This window comes from Cryptomeria japonica, chromosome 3, assembly GCF_030272615.1.
Source record: "Cryptomeria japonica chromosome 3, Sugi_1.0, whole genome shotgun sequence".
NCBI lineage: Eukaryota > Viridiplantae > Streptophyta > Pinopsida > Cupressales > Cupressaceae > Cryptomeria > Cryptomeria japonica.
Window position 1 is genome coordinate 356443543 of NC_081407.1, and position 14054 is coordinate 356457596.

The following is a 14054-nucleotide window of genomic DNA, read 5'->3' on the forward strand; positions in this document are numbered from 1 at the left end:
TATTGGTAATGAAAGTTACAGGAGGACTCCAAATATCAACCAATGAAACAAAGAAAAGGAAAAAATATAAAAACAATAAAGATTATACCTTTACCCTCCTGTCTCATCGTGTCCTAGCCCCATTGTTCTTGGTTGCAGATGATTTCTCTCAGACATGCACTGTGTGGCTTCCAAGATGGCAAATGTGGAATGGACAGATAACTGATAGTTGGATATGATTATGCAAGCTAGAATGATTTATGCTATGATGCAAGATAATAAAAAGACTCCTAAAATACTCAGATACTCAAAATGCTAAATATCACGGATGCAAAATGACTACTTCAAGATGACTATTAGTCTTAAAATGTTGGAGAATTGCTCTTTTTATAGATTTTTCATGTGCAAAATCCCATGTGGAAGAGATCAATGGTTGAGATTGAATCATGTAGATTGGATGGCTATGAAAAGATTGGTTGAGATGTGAGAGATAAAAGAGGAAGATATTCCTCCTACACCTGCAGGATGGAGGAAAAGATGGAAGGAAAAGCCAAGTGTCAGAAGGCTCACCTTGACTAAGGATGAAGACTTGAGAAAATATAGGATGGTTGGAGAAGATTTAGGGATATGAGGACAAGTGGACTCAACTCCCTCCAAAGATGTAGGAAGGTTGGAGAAAATATAGGGAAGTTGAGAAATGTGTGTACGTACACATTCTTTGATTTATGAATTGGAAGTTGAAGATAAATGATCTATTAATATTTTAACAATATTAATATCTTTAGCCACATGATTGATGAGTTGGCAAAAGAGGAAGTGATGTGGAGATGAGGTGAGTTGGAAAAGGAGATTTAAATTATTATAAAATTATTTAATGGATGAGACTATGGAAGAATTAGATAGGGATGATTAAATATTTAGATATTTAATTGAATTAATTAATAAAAAAATTGAATTTAATTAATTAATAGAAGAATAAGAATTAAAGTAAATTAAATTAATTAATCTTTTCAAATTAATTATCTAATAGAAGAATTAAGATTAAAATGAATTAAATAATTAAACATGTCAATTTAATTATTTAATAGAGGAAATTAACATTAAATAAATAATAAATATTTATTTAATAATTCATAGCCAATTTTTTAGTGTATACATTTTGTCCCTCTTTGAAATGATGTTGAAACAACATTATTTTAAAGAATAAAATCAAGTCTCGATTTTGATTGCCCCTATCGGTGATGAAATGTTGATTGCATGTCCCCTCGGAAGATTGATCATGAAAATTTGTTAAAAAACAAAAAATGATTCAGCGATTAACCTCACGATAAAATAATGAAAAGATTTGATTAAAAAGCCTTTGCAAGACAAAATTATTAAAAAAATAAAAATGCCTCTTTCCTTTAAAAAATTAAAATTAATTACCCTTTATTAGGTCAAATGGGTAATTATATAACCCATGGATGGGCCCATTTCCATATCATTTGCACTGTTGGCTTTTTGGAGAGTGATTATTGGAGAGCTAGGTGGATATTTTGGAATTCTTGCTAAGTTGTCAGGATGGTGGCCCCCTACGAGCGACATTGATTTGAGAGAGTTCATGGATATCAGAGACCCGAAGCGTATGGACCCCTGGTAGGTACCCTTATTTTGCTTGTCGTACAATTATTTTCGTGTTTTTCGCATGTTTTGTTTAGGTTTTTAAAATTTCCATTTTTTCCGCCGTGAAACCCCTTTTTTGGTGCATTTGTTTGTAGTTTTAGCCCCTTTACTCAATTAGGTACCGCATCTAATTTTTAGCGCTTTTACCTTTAGTTTTTACACCTTTGCAATTTATTTCCGCGCTTTTACATTTTGTTTTCACGCATGTACATTTTTTGATAGCGCATTTGATTGTTTTAGCACTTTTGTCTTTTGCTTTTGATAATTGTGTCTAAGTCAATTTTGCTTGATGAGATTTGACGATTTTTGATGTCAAAATAGATAGATGGTGTTTAATAGATGATTCTCAGATAGATTGCCAGACTTGATAGATTGATAACCATGATTGATGGTTGTTGATTGGATAGAAGCTCTAAGAGACCGATCTAGTCTCTAATGAAGAGTTGATAATTTTAGGCAACTGAGTACCACTTGTTGATTGATGCATAGATTGTCTGATAGATAGGATGGGATTGATAGGTAAGATAGATGATTTGATTAATAGGATAGATGATGTGATTGACTTTGACATATTTGATTACGAAAACATGAGAGATTAGATGCTCTGCAGTGTCATGAGCAGTTTCCATCGATGAGATACTTAGATCGAGAGCTAGATGTTGCAGCTATTGTCCATATTGATGCATGTGGATTGAGACATCTCCTGTTTATGCCTGATATAAGGATAAATAGGGGATTGTTGACAGCTCTTGCGGAGAGGTGGAATAGTAATCAAAACTCCTTTCACCTACCCACTAGTAAGATCAGTGTGACTCTAGAGGATGTATATAGGATTTTTCATATTCCCATTATCAGAGAGCTTGTACAGTATGATTATCGAGACATGGGAGGAGTAGCAGCATTGAGGACCATTTTTGGAGATGATTTGATTGATGGCTCAGAGATCAAATGGGAGGATATGTTGATGTACTATGACACTCTTCCTTCCATTATGGACGGATTAATTGGAGGTTTCATTTGCCCAGATAGGTGATCCCGAGGATTATCAGTTGGATGGCATAGGATTCTTTTGAGCATGATACAACATATGATGAGATACGCATGGGGTGTCTATGTGTTAGCTCATTTATATCATGATTTACATCAAGTTGTGTATGACAGAGCAGCCAGTCTTTCCATAGGAGTGACTCTTTTATAGGTTTGGTGTTGGGAGCATATAGCTATGACACGGCCTATTCATGATAGAGTGCGGGAAAATGAGCAACCATATATTTATTTGTGTAGTGGCATGATTACCCAACACAAGCTAGGTAATCTTGAGTACTGACGATAGGTTATCAATACCATGGAATCAGTGATTTGGAGACCCTATGTAGATTGTGAGCCTTTATATGATGATGCAAGATCATTACCTTTCATTATGCAGACTAGATGCTTGATTGGCAAGACTCCTTTTGTTATTGAGAGATCTTATTTTTTGAGTCCTGAGATAGTTTGGTAGACCACAGAGGATGCCACAGGGTGTTGCCTTGTATGCTCGAGCATACAAGGATAGGCAAGACTGGGGTTCTTCTCTTTCCTTTGATGCAACTTACACAAAGTTCATTTCATTACCCATGGTTCCATTTGATCTATTACCACATGTTTTGGATGCGAGTGCAACTGATGAGTATGCCCAATTTCTAGTAGCACATCCTTTCCCTAGGATCACAGATCCAGCAAATCCTCCACCTAGCTTTGGAGATGAGGACGATGATGAGGATAATCCCCGATAGAGGAGGAGATGGAAACAATGAGGTGGCAGAGGAGAGGAGGGGGGGAGGGGGATGATGGCAGAGGAGGCGGGAGGGGTGAGAGGAGAGGTGGTCATCCACAGGTACAAGGAGAACCATTTGGTTTTCATGGTAGAGGTGGACCACTACCTTTGGCAGGCAGGGATGGTTGCAGGGATGAAGGATGAGGAGAGGGGGATAAAGGTTGAGGAGGTGATGATAAAGGTTGAGGAGGTGGAGATAGAGGAAGAGTGGCTGGGAGGGTTAGGATTCGGGGTGGAGGTAGGGAGAGGACGAGCATAGGCCGAGGAGGTATTGATTTTGGGCAGGTTCATCCTGATCCTAGTGGATTGGCTACTCATAGGGGATTTGACAAGGAGGATTCTGAGGATGATGTGCCACTGATTAGGCATAGGATCACTAAAGTTGTAGCAGTACCATCTCCAATAGGTGGGGATAGGGTTGAGGGACGGGTTGGGGGAGAGGATGAGCCAGTGCAGGATATGACAAAGGTACAAGTAGGGGGTGATGATGATGCTCCTAAGATCCCAAATGACACTACCAGCTTGAGAGCATAGATTGTGCAGCTACAGGCATAGGTTCAAGCTCTGACTCTCAAGAGAGATACTGCCATTGAGAGATATGGTCGAGAAGAGATTACTCTAGAGTAGATTCAGCAGTTTGGCTTAGGTACTCTCTCAGGTGATACCATTAGATCTTTGATTCATGCTGGGAAGGAGATCGCACACTAGTGTGGGCTATATGAGAGTGTGGTTCCTCCTAGCCAAAGAGCATAGTGATTATGGTGGCAGTGCCACATGATTTGACTTGATTATATTTTTATTGTATCATGGGACATTGTACACTATTGATAATTTTTTTTTTATATCATTGTATACTTGGATAGTTTTATGATTTATGATGATATATAAACATTGATGGACTCTATATGATGCTACTTTATGATGGTTACTCTTTTATTCATGGATGATTATTTGATGATGATTTCCTTATTATGACTTCTACATCATGACCTATGATATTGATGACTTTTTTGCTTTATCTTGACGATGATGATTATGCAATGATTTTAAATGATGCACCTATGATATTGATAATTATGAGATGATGATGCAGATTAGATTCTTAGATGAGCTACATGATTATGTTTTATGATGATGATTATGATTTTTATCGAATGATGTTATGATGATGTATGCATTTATGATAATGACATGTGTTTCTATGATATGATTTGATTTGATTTATGAGATATTTATAATGATACTATGATGAGATGTTTTGTAATATACATGTGATACCTATTGATGATGTATATGATGATGTATATGATGATATATATGATATTGATGATGCTTATAAATGATATGAAAATGGTATTTATTAATGATTCAAATGATAATCTCCTATAATGATGAAATGATGAAATGTTGCAAATGCAAATGAACCTAAATGAATGAAATAAATGCAAATGTAAATGTTTTTGTTTGTCTATGTATACTCAATCATTATTTCAACCATTGATCTTGAATGTTGATGAATGCTTATAATGAAAATGAAAATGTAATGGAAATGCAAAGACCCAAATAATATTGCCATATTTTTCAGCGTTTTTGAAACAGTGCTTAAATTCATCATTGAGATTTTAAAATGCTGTAAGAAAATACAAGCATCTTGATATAAGGATTCAAGATGACCTGAGTACTTCTTACATGGATTTTTATATAGAAAGTTAATACAAGCATCCAGGTATAAGGAACCAAGATGACCTAAGTACTTCTTGCATAACAGACAATGATTATCCCCTTCCATATATGACTTGAAACGTCCTCAATGATCTTTTGTCGATCATATCGTTAGACAAGTACATACATTACTAAGAGATAAACCACAAAAAGAAGACAAAGAAAAATAACCATGCCCCATCATAGCTCCTCTAGTCTTGAACATCATCGAAATTCATAGGGTTCATGATTCATGAAAATCAAGATACAAACATTGAATCATGCATGTCACATGTACGTTCTTAAAAGTAGATATAATCATCCTAATTAATGACTCTTGATATGTGTTGTCACTTGCTTGTTGAATCTCCAAATTTAGATTTTCATGATTCAATTTGTTGGATTTCCTTAGTTTATTTAAGCCTTGTTGCCTTACCACTTATCATTTGTTTCAAAATCCTATTGTTTTTGGTTTTTCTAAGTTTTCCAATTTTTATTTTATTTTTTGGATTTTCAAGATTTGAAAGTTACCCCAGCTAAGTTCTATATTTTACCCCCAGCTAGAAACACACTTTATTATGGATGTACAATGATTATCCAAACCATTGTGGGATATGATGCAGATAATTGTTTAGATAAACAAGGACAGTGACTACGCTAAGTATGTCCATGTTTGATAAGCTTTGTGAGCTGCGGATTTTTGTTGATGGCTTAGATCAAATGGATGCAAAATAAAAAACCGAACTCATAGATAGAAGAGCCAATTGTTAGATAGCACCTGTTTGCCAGGTTTTCACCATCTAAATTTATTGCATTTTTCCAGATATTTGATTTTTTTTCATTTTTTCCATTGTTTTGCTTTTTAGGGATTTTCTCTTTTGTACTTTTTTTTTGGAATTTACTACTTTTATACTTTTTATGGTATTTTGATGATATTTCAAGCATAGAAATTCTTAAGATGCATGGTGTTGATAGGTTCATCGAACCATTCACCCTCTAGTGTAGATAATTTGTATCCTCCTAGTCCATATGCTACTACCACGACAAAAGGAGCCAACTAGTTTGGCTCAAATTTACCCTTTTTCTCTCTGTCTTGTTCGTTGCATGGATTTTCTCTTAGAACGAGATCCCCTATCTGAAATAATCTAAGCTTTACCTTGTGATTATAGCTTCACCATTGAGAGAATGGACATGATCCTACTAGAGGATGTAGTTCTCGTGCTGGTGCATGAATGAGATTCCCATGAATTTGACATTGTTTACACTTCTTAGCATATGTGAAAGAATCTCTTTCCATAGTGGGCCAATAGTACCCCAATCGAATGAGTTTGTTGGCCAGAGTAAGACCACTTAAGTGTGTGCAAAAAATACCTTCATTGACTTCATTTAGAGCTTTCTCAAATTTCTCACGTTCGAGACACCTTAGGAGAGTGTTATCTAGACCTCGCCTATAGAGGATATCAGCAATAGTAGTATAACAGGGTGATTGTTGGAGAAATTTTTTCTTTTGGTTGCATGATAGGTTTGGGGAAGGATATTGTCTTTTAGGTACAGATAGGTTTGGTTGTATAAGGAGGCATTGGTTCCAGATATGTTGTAGACGATTTGGATATTTGGGGAATAAATGGTAGGATAAAATATTTCTTCCACCAGAAACTCGTAACGCTCTTGATTTTCTCGATTTTGCAAGAGACATGCTATCGCATCCATGGCATCTGTTGTTTTATTCTCATTCCTTGGGATCTAAGTAAATGTGATTTCAGTCAAATATTCTTTGAAATATTCAACAGCTTCTTGCAGGGCATCAGTTTATCATCCTTGGTTTGATATTCATCATTGATCTGGTTGATTATTAGCTGTGAATCTCCATAGACATGTAACTCCTTGATGTTCCATTCAATAACCATTTTGATCCCAATGACTAGCGCCTCATACTCTGTAGTATCATTTGTACATGGGAAGCGCAATATATATGATTTAGGAATGGTGTGACCCTGAGGTGTTATGAATAAGATTACTGCACTTTATCCATGTTGTGTGTAGGAGCCATTAAAATACAACTCCCAAAACTTTGTGCTAATTCTAAGAATATCTTCATCAATAAACTCAATGTGCCAAGGTGCATCATCACATAGGGGTACTTCAGCTAGTTGATCTGCAATCACTTGTCCTTTTATGGCTTTCCGATCAACATACTCAATATCAAACTCACTTATCATCATGACCCATTTAGCTAATTGATTAGTTAATGTTGTCTTGCTAAGTAAATATTTTAATGGATCAATCTTTGCAATTATCTAAATAGAGTGGGTAAGCATATGATGTCGCATTTTATGAGTTGTGATTACCACTGCTAGACAAGTCTTTTTCATTGTTGTGTAGTTAAACTCGTATCCCACCAAGGTTCTACTAATATAATATATTTCTCTTTCATTTCCTTCGGTGTCATGTTGTGTTAGAAGAGCTCCTAATGATACATCGGTTGCTGATATGTACAGTAACAATGGTTTTCCTTTAATTGGTGTTTCTAGTACTAGTGGATTTATCAAATATTGTTTGATTTGTGTGAAAGCTATCTCACATTTATCATCCCACCTGAATGGAACATTCTTGTGTAACAAGTGAGTAAAGATCGATCAGCTAACTGAGATATGAACCTTCTTATTGATTTCAATCTCCCTTGTAGAGAATGCAACTGGCTAATGTTCTTTGGGAATTCCATCTCCATGATAGCTTTTACTCTCTTTGGATCCACTTCTATTCCATGAGATGATATGGTATAACCTAGGAGTTTACGTGATGTAACCCTGAAAGCACACTTCTTTAGATTCAGCCTCAATTTGTATTGTTCTAGTCTATCAAAGATCTTGTTTAAGATTTCCAAGTTCTCTTCTCTTGTATGTGATTTTGCCAATATATCATCCACATAATCCTCCATGAAAGTATGCATCATATCATTAAAAATGGTTGCCATAGCTCTTTGATATGTAGCTCCAGCATTCTTGAGCCCAAATGGCATGACGTTCCAATAGAAAGTACCCCAAGGGCACATAAAAGTTGTTTTCTCTTGATCTTCGGGAGCTATCTTGATTTGGTTATACCCCGAGAAGCCATGCATCAAAGAAAAAATTTCATGTCACATTGATAGATCTACAATGATATCAATGTTTGGTAATGGAAATTCATCCTTTGGGGCATGCTTTATTCGGGTCTCTGAAATCTATGCATACTCTAATACTTTTATCTAGTTTTGATACAGGCACAACAGTTGACACCCATTCTGGATATGCGACTAGTATTATGAACCCTACATCCAATAGTTTCTTTAATTCTTCTTTGCAAGAAGAGCAATATGGGGATGCATCTTTCTAAGTTTTTGTTTAACTGGTTTTTCTCCTGGGTGACATTAAGATAATGCATAATGAGATCTGGATCAATTCTTGGCATATCAGTGTATGACCAGGCAAAATTAACTTGCCTTTTCTTGAAGAACTCAGTAAAGTCTTGTCTTTCTTGTTCTGATAAAGATAATGTTGGATGAAAAATCTTAGGATTTTTTGTGGTACTAATTTTAACTACCTCTGTGGGTTCTATCAAAATAGTTGATCTCTCTTAAAAATATTCTGGTAGGGTGTCAAATCTTCCCTCTTCTAGTGCCTCAAAAAGGTTTTCACCATCATATACATCTTTTATTTTGTCTTTTGATTGATCTAATGTTTCTATTAAATGGTTGTAAGTTGAGATATCTAAAGGCATAGTTGCCTTTGGCACTCTCTTCAGTTGCTTAGCTTCTCTACCAATTTCATTTTCTTGGGTTCTTCCTCAATGTCAATACCTTCAGATTCTTCTTGGAGAATTAGTTTTCGACCTCCTTTCTTTGATGCACTTTCCTTCTTTGCATAAAATTTAGGTTCTGGTTCCTTTTTGGTTTGGACACTTCGTGTCACTCTTGTACTTTTCATCACCGGAGGTGCTTGCTCAGCCTTATTCTTTTTACCTTTACCACTTGTGGTAGGAACAATATTGGTTTCATCTTGTGCAGTCTAAACTTCAACTGTATCCAATTTTGCCTTTTTTTAATCCTTCGGAGATGCCAATAGGTTATGGGCATAACTAATCAGTAAGTCATAGTTGACCTCATAACTCATATCTTTCATTTCTTGTTCTCTAGGCTCAATTTCCTCCATCAAACAAAAATCAGCGGTAACTGTGAAAACAACGTCCTTAGCAAAGTGTTTTACCACATCCTCAGGCAATCTTGCTCTCATGCTCATTTTCTTTTGAAATTCATTGAAGTATTTGTTCATTTCAGTAGAAAAGGTGTTCTTCACACCCTTGATACTGTTCTTAATCTGGGCAGATACCGGTAGATCCTTAGTCCATTCAACATCACCTATTCCCGGTAGGAAATTCTAAAAATAAAAGAATAGCCCAATCAATAACTATCCAAATTTAAACTTTAGATTGTTTTCTTTCTTGATAGACTGAACATTTAACAATAATTGGCTCCTTATGGCCTCACATAGGTCATAATTAACATTTTCAGCTATCATCTTGTAAGAAGTATGCATCATTGTTGATGGAACACTATTTAATCTACTATAATAGAATACTCGGTAGCCTATAACCATTGCTACCAACTTTATCGTTGGGTCCCTGATGTTATTGACAGAAAAGGTATGCCTATTATATGTTGATCCGGTTAGAGTGTTTACTGTCTCTATTAAAATACGCCTCAACTTAGGTACTTCACCAGTTGAGTAAAAACCAGTTACAACTTGAATAGCTTCCTTGGTTATAGTATGAGTCATTTCTAAATAATGTTTTTCCCATGAACTCGACTCAAAATAATTCAGATATGTTCTTCTTCAAAATCTTCAAGAAAGTAAGTTGCGTTATGAAAATCTTTTTCATAAACCTTAATATATTATGTTTGAATCTTCCTATTTTCATCGCAAAGGGATTTTAACTAAGAATATATCGACAATGATCCTAAATCCTCAATTTTGCAATCAATGTAGCTGGACAAATCTCCTTTCACTATAACACCACTGGGAACTTGTGATAAAGAATTATAAGACACAATTCATTCTGCCTTTACAACTTCCATAGGTTTAGATGTAATCATCAATTTATCTATTGTTTTAGAAGACGATGCCATTCTAGATAAACTAGATTCGAAGCAAGATTTTTCAAAGAAATACCTTATTTCACACACACTGCATCTTTAACCGGTTGAATGCTCAAGTGCACACCAATTCAATCTTCACCAACCTTCAAATCAGCTTGATTACTCAAATCACAATGCAACTTCGACTCAAATCAGCTAACAATCCTTTCTTAGCTTTGCAAGCGCTCAAAAATTCTTTATCATATGTGTTAGGGTAAAAATAACAAAGTGAAAACTCACTTTTATCCTTTTTACCTACTGCATTAAATGCTCGCTCGTTACGGTTACAAACCCTAATTATACCACTTAATAATACATACAATTTTGACAGATGTAAAACCAGTTGATAACCGATTGTCAGAAAGTTATCAAAATTTCATGCATTCAAATTTTCTTACCAATCATGTTCCCCTTAGCCATATTGAAAAGGCTTAGTTCACCGGTGCAGGATTCTCCACACTTGGTGAAGGAACAATTTCTTCTCTGAGTGAGTCATCACTCTTCTTATTCCATATTCAATTCATTTCTTATCTGGTATCTTCAACATTAACTTTCTGCTTTCCTTTCTGATCCTTAGAAGGATTGATCGGTTTTCTCTTTCTGGATGTACAGAATTTTGCCATATGTCCCAATTTATGACAGTGATATCAAGCCATACCAGATGTTCTCCAAGGTCCTGCATTACCTCTCCCAGATCTTCTTCTACAATTCATAGCCACATGACCAAATTTGTTACAGATGGTGCAAATGACATTTGTTACCTTTTCCATCTCAAATGGACTAAACTAGTTGCCATAGGGTCTTTGTTAGTTCATGTTGACTCGGTTGTCAAAATTTCTCATCCAATTGTCATTTGGTCTTGAATGCATATGTGGTATAGGATTATTCGCTCCATATTTGTATTCAACTGATCTATGTCCATACATTTTACATGTGAAGCAATGACCTTCAATTTTCTTGGACACATACCTAGCATTAGTCTTGTAGCTTGCATTTCTATTAGGGTTGTCTCTACAAACATTTGCAGTGTGACCAGGTTTATGGCAAACAAAACAAACAGGTTTAAAGACCTTCTTACCAGTAGGCTTTTTGACCTTAGGAGTAGATTTGTTCTTAAGAGTGTTGCTCTTGGTGCCGGAGGATTCACCTTTTTCAGATGTGTTAAAACCAAGTCCAAAAGTATCACCATTCATCCTTTGTGATTGAATTTTCTCTTCTAGCAAGGTAGAACTTCTATTGAACTTTTCCAATTTCCCATTCACTTCAGTGAGCTTTTTGTTGAGATCTTCATTATGTTTTGATAGGTTCTCTCTCGGAGATGATGCTAATTCAAGATCTAGTTGTAGGTTCTCTTTTTCTTCTCTTTTTGCATTCAAATGCTCATGCAAGGTAGCATTCTCTCGCTTAATCTTGGCAATCTCATGATCTCTTTCCTTGATGAGATCTTCAGCAGTTCACCTGGCTTCCAATTCCTGACTCATGCAGATAGTAAGACCTTCTAACTCTCTCCTCATAATTAGCTTTTCACTATTTAGTTTTTCAACTTCCTCAGCTAAAGCATCAATTTTGGCCTCATCTGAAGAGCTATTATCAGATATTTCTAACAGTTGTTCAGTTAGCTCTCTCCTTTTGACTTGAGAAGCTTTCAATTTGACCCTTAGGGTTTCAAGCTCATTCCTACTAGCCTCAAGCTCTCTAGTCATGTCAAAGTAGCTCATATCCCCCATGGTAGCTTTAGGGTTCCCTTCCAAGCGATTAGGCTTTAAAGAAGTTAGGCTTTGATACCAATTGATGGACTTGTAAAGAACTGAGAGGGGGGGGTGAACCAGTGAAACCAAAAATAGTGCTACTTTAAACACTGACCGGTAGATAAACTTAACAATTTTGTTAAACAATATGCATGCAATCAAAAATGATATAATAGCATCCACAATAAGTAAAACATCCACCATAACATAAGTGTTTATACGTGGAAAACCCAAATAGGTAAAAACCATGGTGAGATGGGACTCACAAGTTAACTATCTGCAGTAATAGATAACTGACCGATTAGGGTCTACAAAGTGCTCTGCTAGGAGTGAATCCTGTTAAAGATCCTAAAGCTTAGTTAAAATCTATACCCTGTAAAAGGTAGCACAATGTAAGGAGTAACCTCAGTGGAGGATTTTTTAATCCAAACTAATGGATCACTCAGTTAGAGGATTTGAACAATGAAGCTTGTTATAGCTTTCCCAGTTAGGGGATTTGACTATTGGAGTGATTAGAAAACAACAAGTGATGTGATCTAGTAGTAGCACAAATTGTTTGTATAGATCCTCTTCTGCTCACTTAACACTTCTTTACCAAAATACTCTATGACTCAACACTTCTGCCTTCACACATAACATATCACTTTCGCTCATACAAAATAATTCATTGTGATGTCAATATGTAGACATTTAGATTTCATGTCAGCCTCTAGAAATTATAACACAATTACCTAGGTGAAGTGTATCTAGTCAAGTGATCATAACTCATCACAAAAATACCGCCAAATCTTGTCAGTAAGGATAACTCATCACGACTTGTGATAACTCATCACATAATCAATGGATATCGATTGGAACAAGAAATACCAATTGGAGTTAAACATATAAACCGTTTATCCTTGATGCTCCTATGATAATCTCTGTTGGATCCTCATGCTGATGTCAAGTTATGTAAATCCACTAGTTGTCTCCATGTGCATACCGGTTGTCACCATGTACCAGTTGGATATAAACCTCTAGTATACTGGTTGTAATATAAACAACTTTGAAGTCACATCGGTAGACAATATAAACATATGTGTGTATGTTTTTCATCAATGAAAACATATGATGAAGTTTAATTATTACAATCATCATGAAGCCAACAATATAGTGGATCTAGACCCCATTCATATTCATGCGAGTCAGTTTCAGAATCACTTTCTAGGACTATACCATTGTATCTGACAGGAATATTGTATGGCAAGAAGAGTTTGTTGATAATTGATACAAGTTTTGTCGCCTATTCTAATTTAGGTTTTGTGATTTCTTGTAATCTTTGAATTTGATCATAAGCATACTCCTCCCTTTGAATGGTAGGTTCTTCTTGTTGTTTCTCATATTCTTCTTCCCTTTGTTCTCTAATTGTTTCTTATGTTGCCGATTCTACACTGACTTGATCGGGTTCTGTACTTGCTTGTACTTGATGAATCTGTTTATAGGAAGCCTCCTCTCTTTGGATGGCAAGTTCTTCCTATTGTTTCTCATATTCATCTTCTTTTTGTTCTCTCTCTGTATTTTCAGTTGCTTGATGTATCACTTATGGCCATGGTTTCTCTTTGCGTGTTACCTTTCCTCTCCATTAAGGATTTTTATTATGATGATCTCTCTTTTGTATAGGTTGACTAGGCTGGTCATACCCAAGTCCAGATTTATCTTTAACATGTTGAGAGTGAGGTGTGATTAGTTTTATGATGCCTTCTTGATGCTTTCCAATAGGGCCTTTCCTTGGTATCACATTCTCTGCATTTTCCTGAATCCATTACCATACTGTTATGTGGGGACAATAATGTCTAAAGTTGTTCCTCTGATTTCTTCTTCATCTTTATACAACCAATCAAGGATGTTTTTTTCTTCATTTTCTTCTCATAATGTTCCATCTTTGACAAATTTTCCATCAAATATTTAAAATGGTTTTTGATGGTTTTGAATTTTTGCA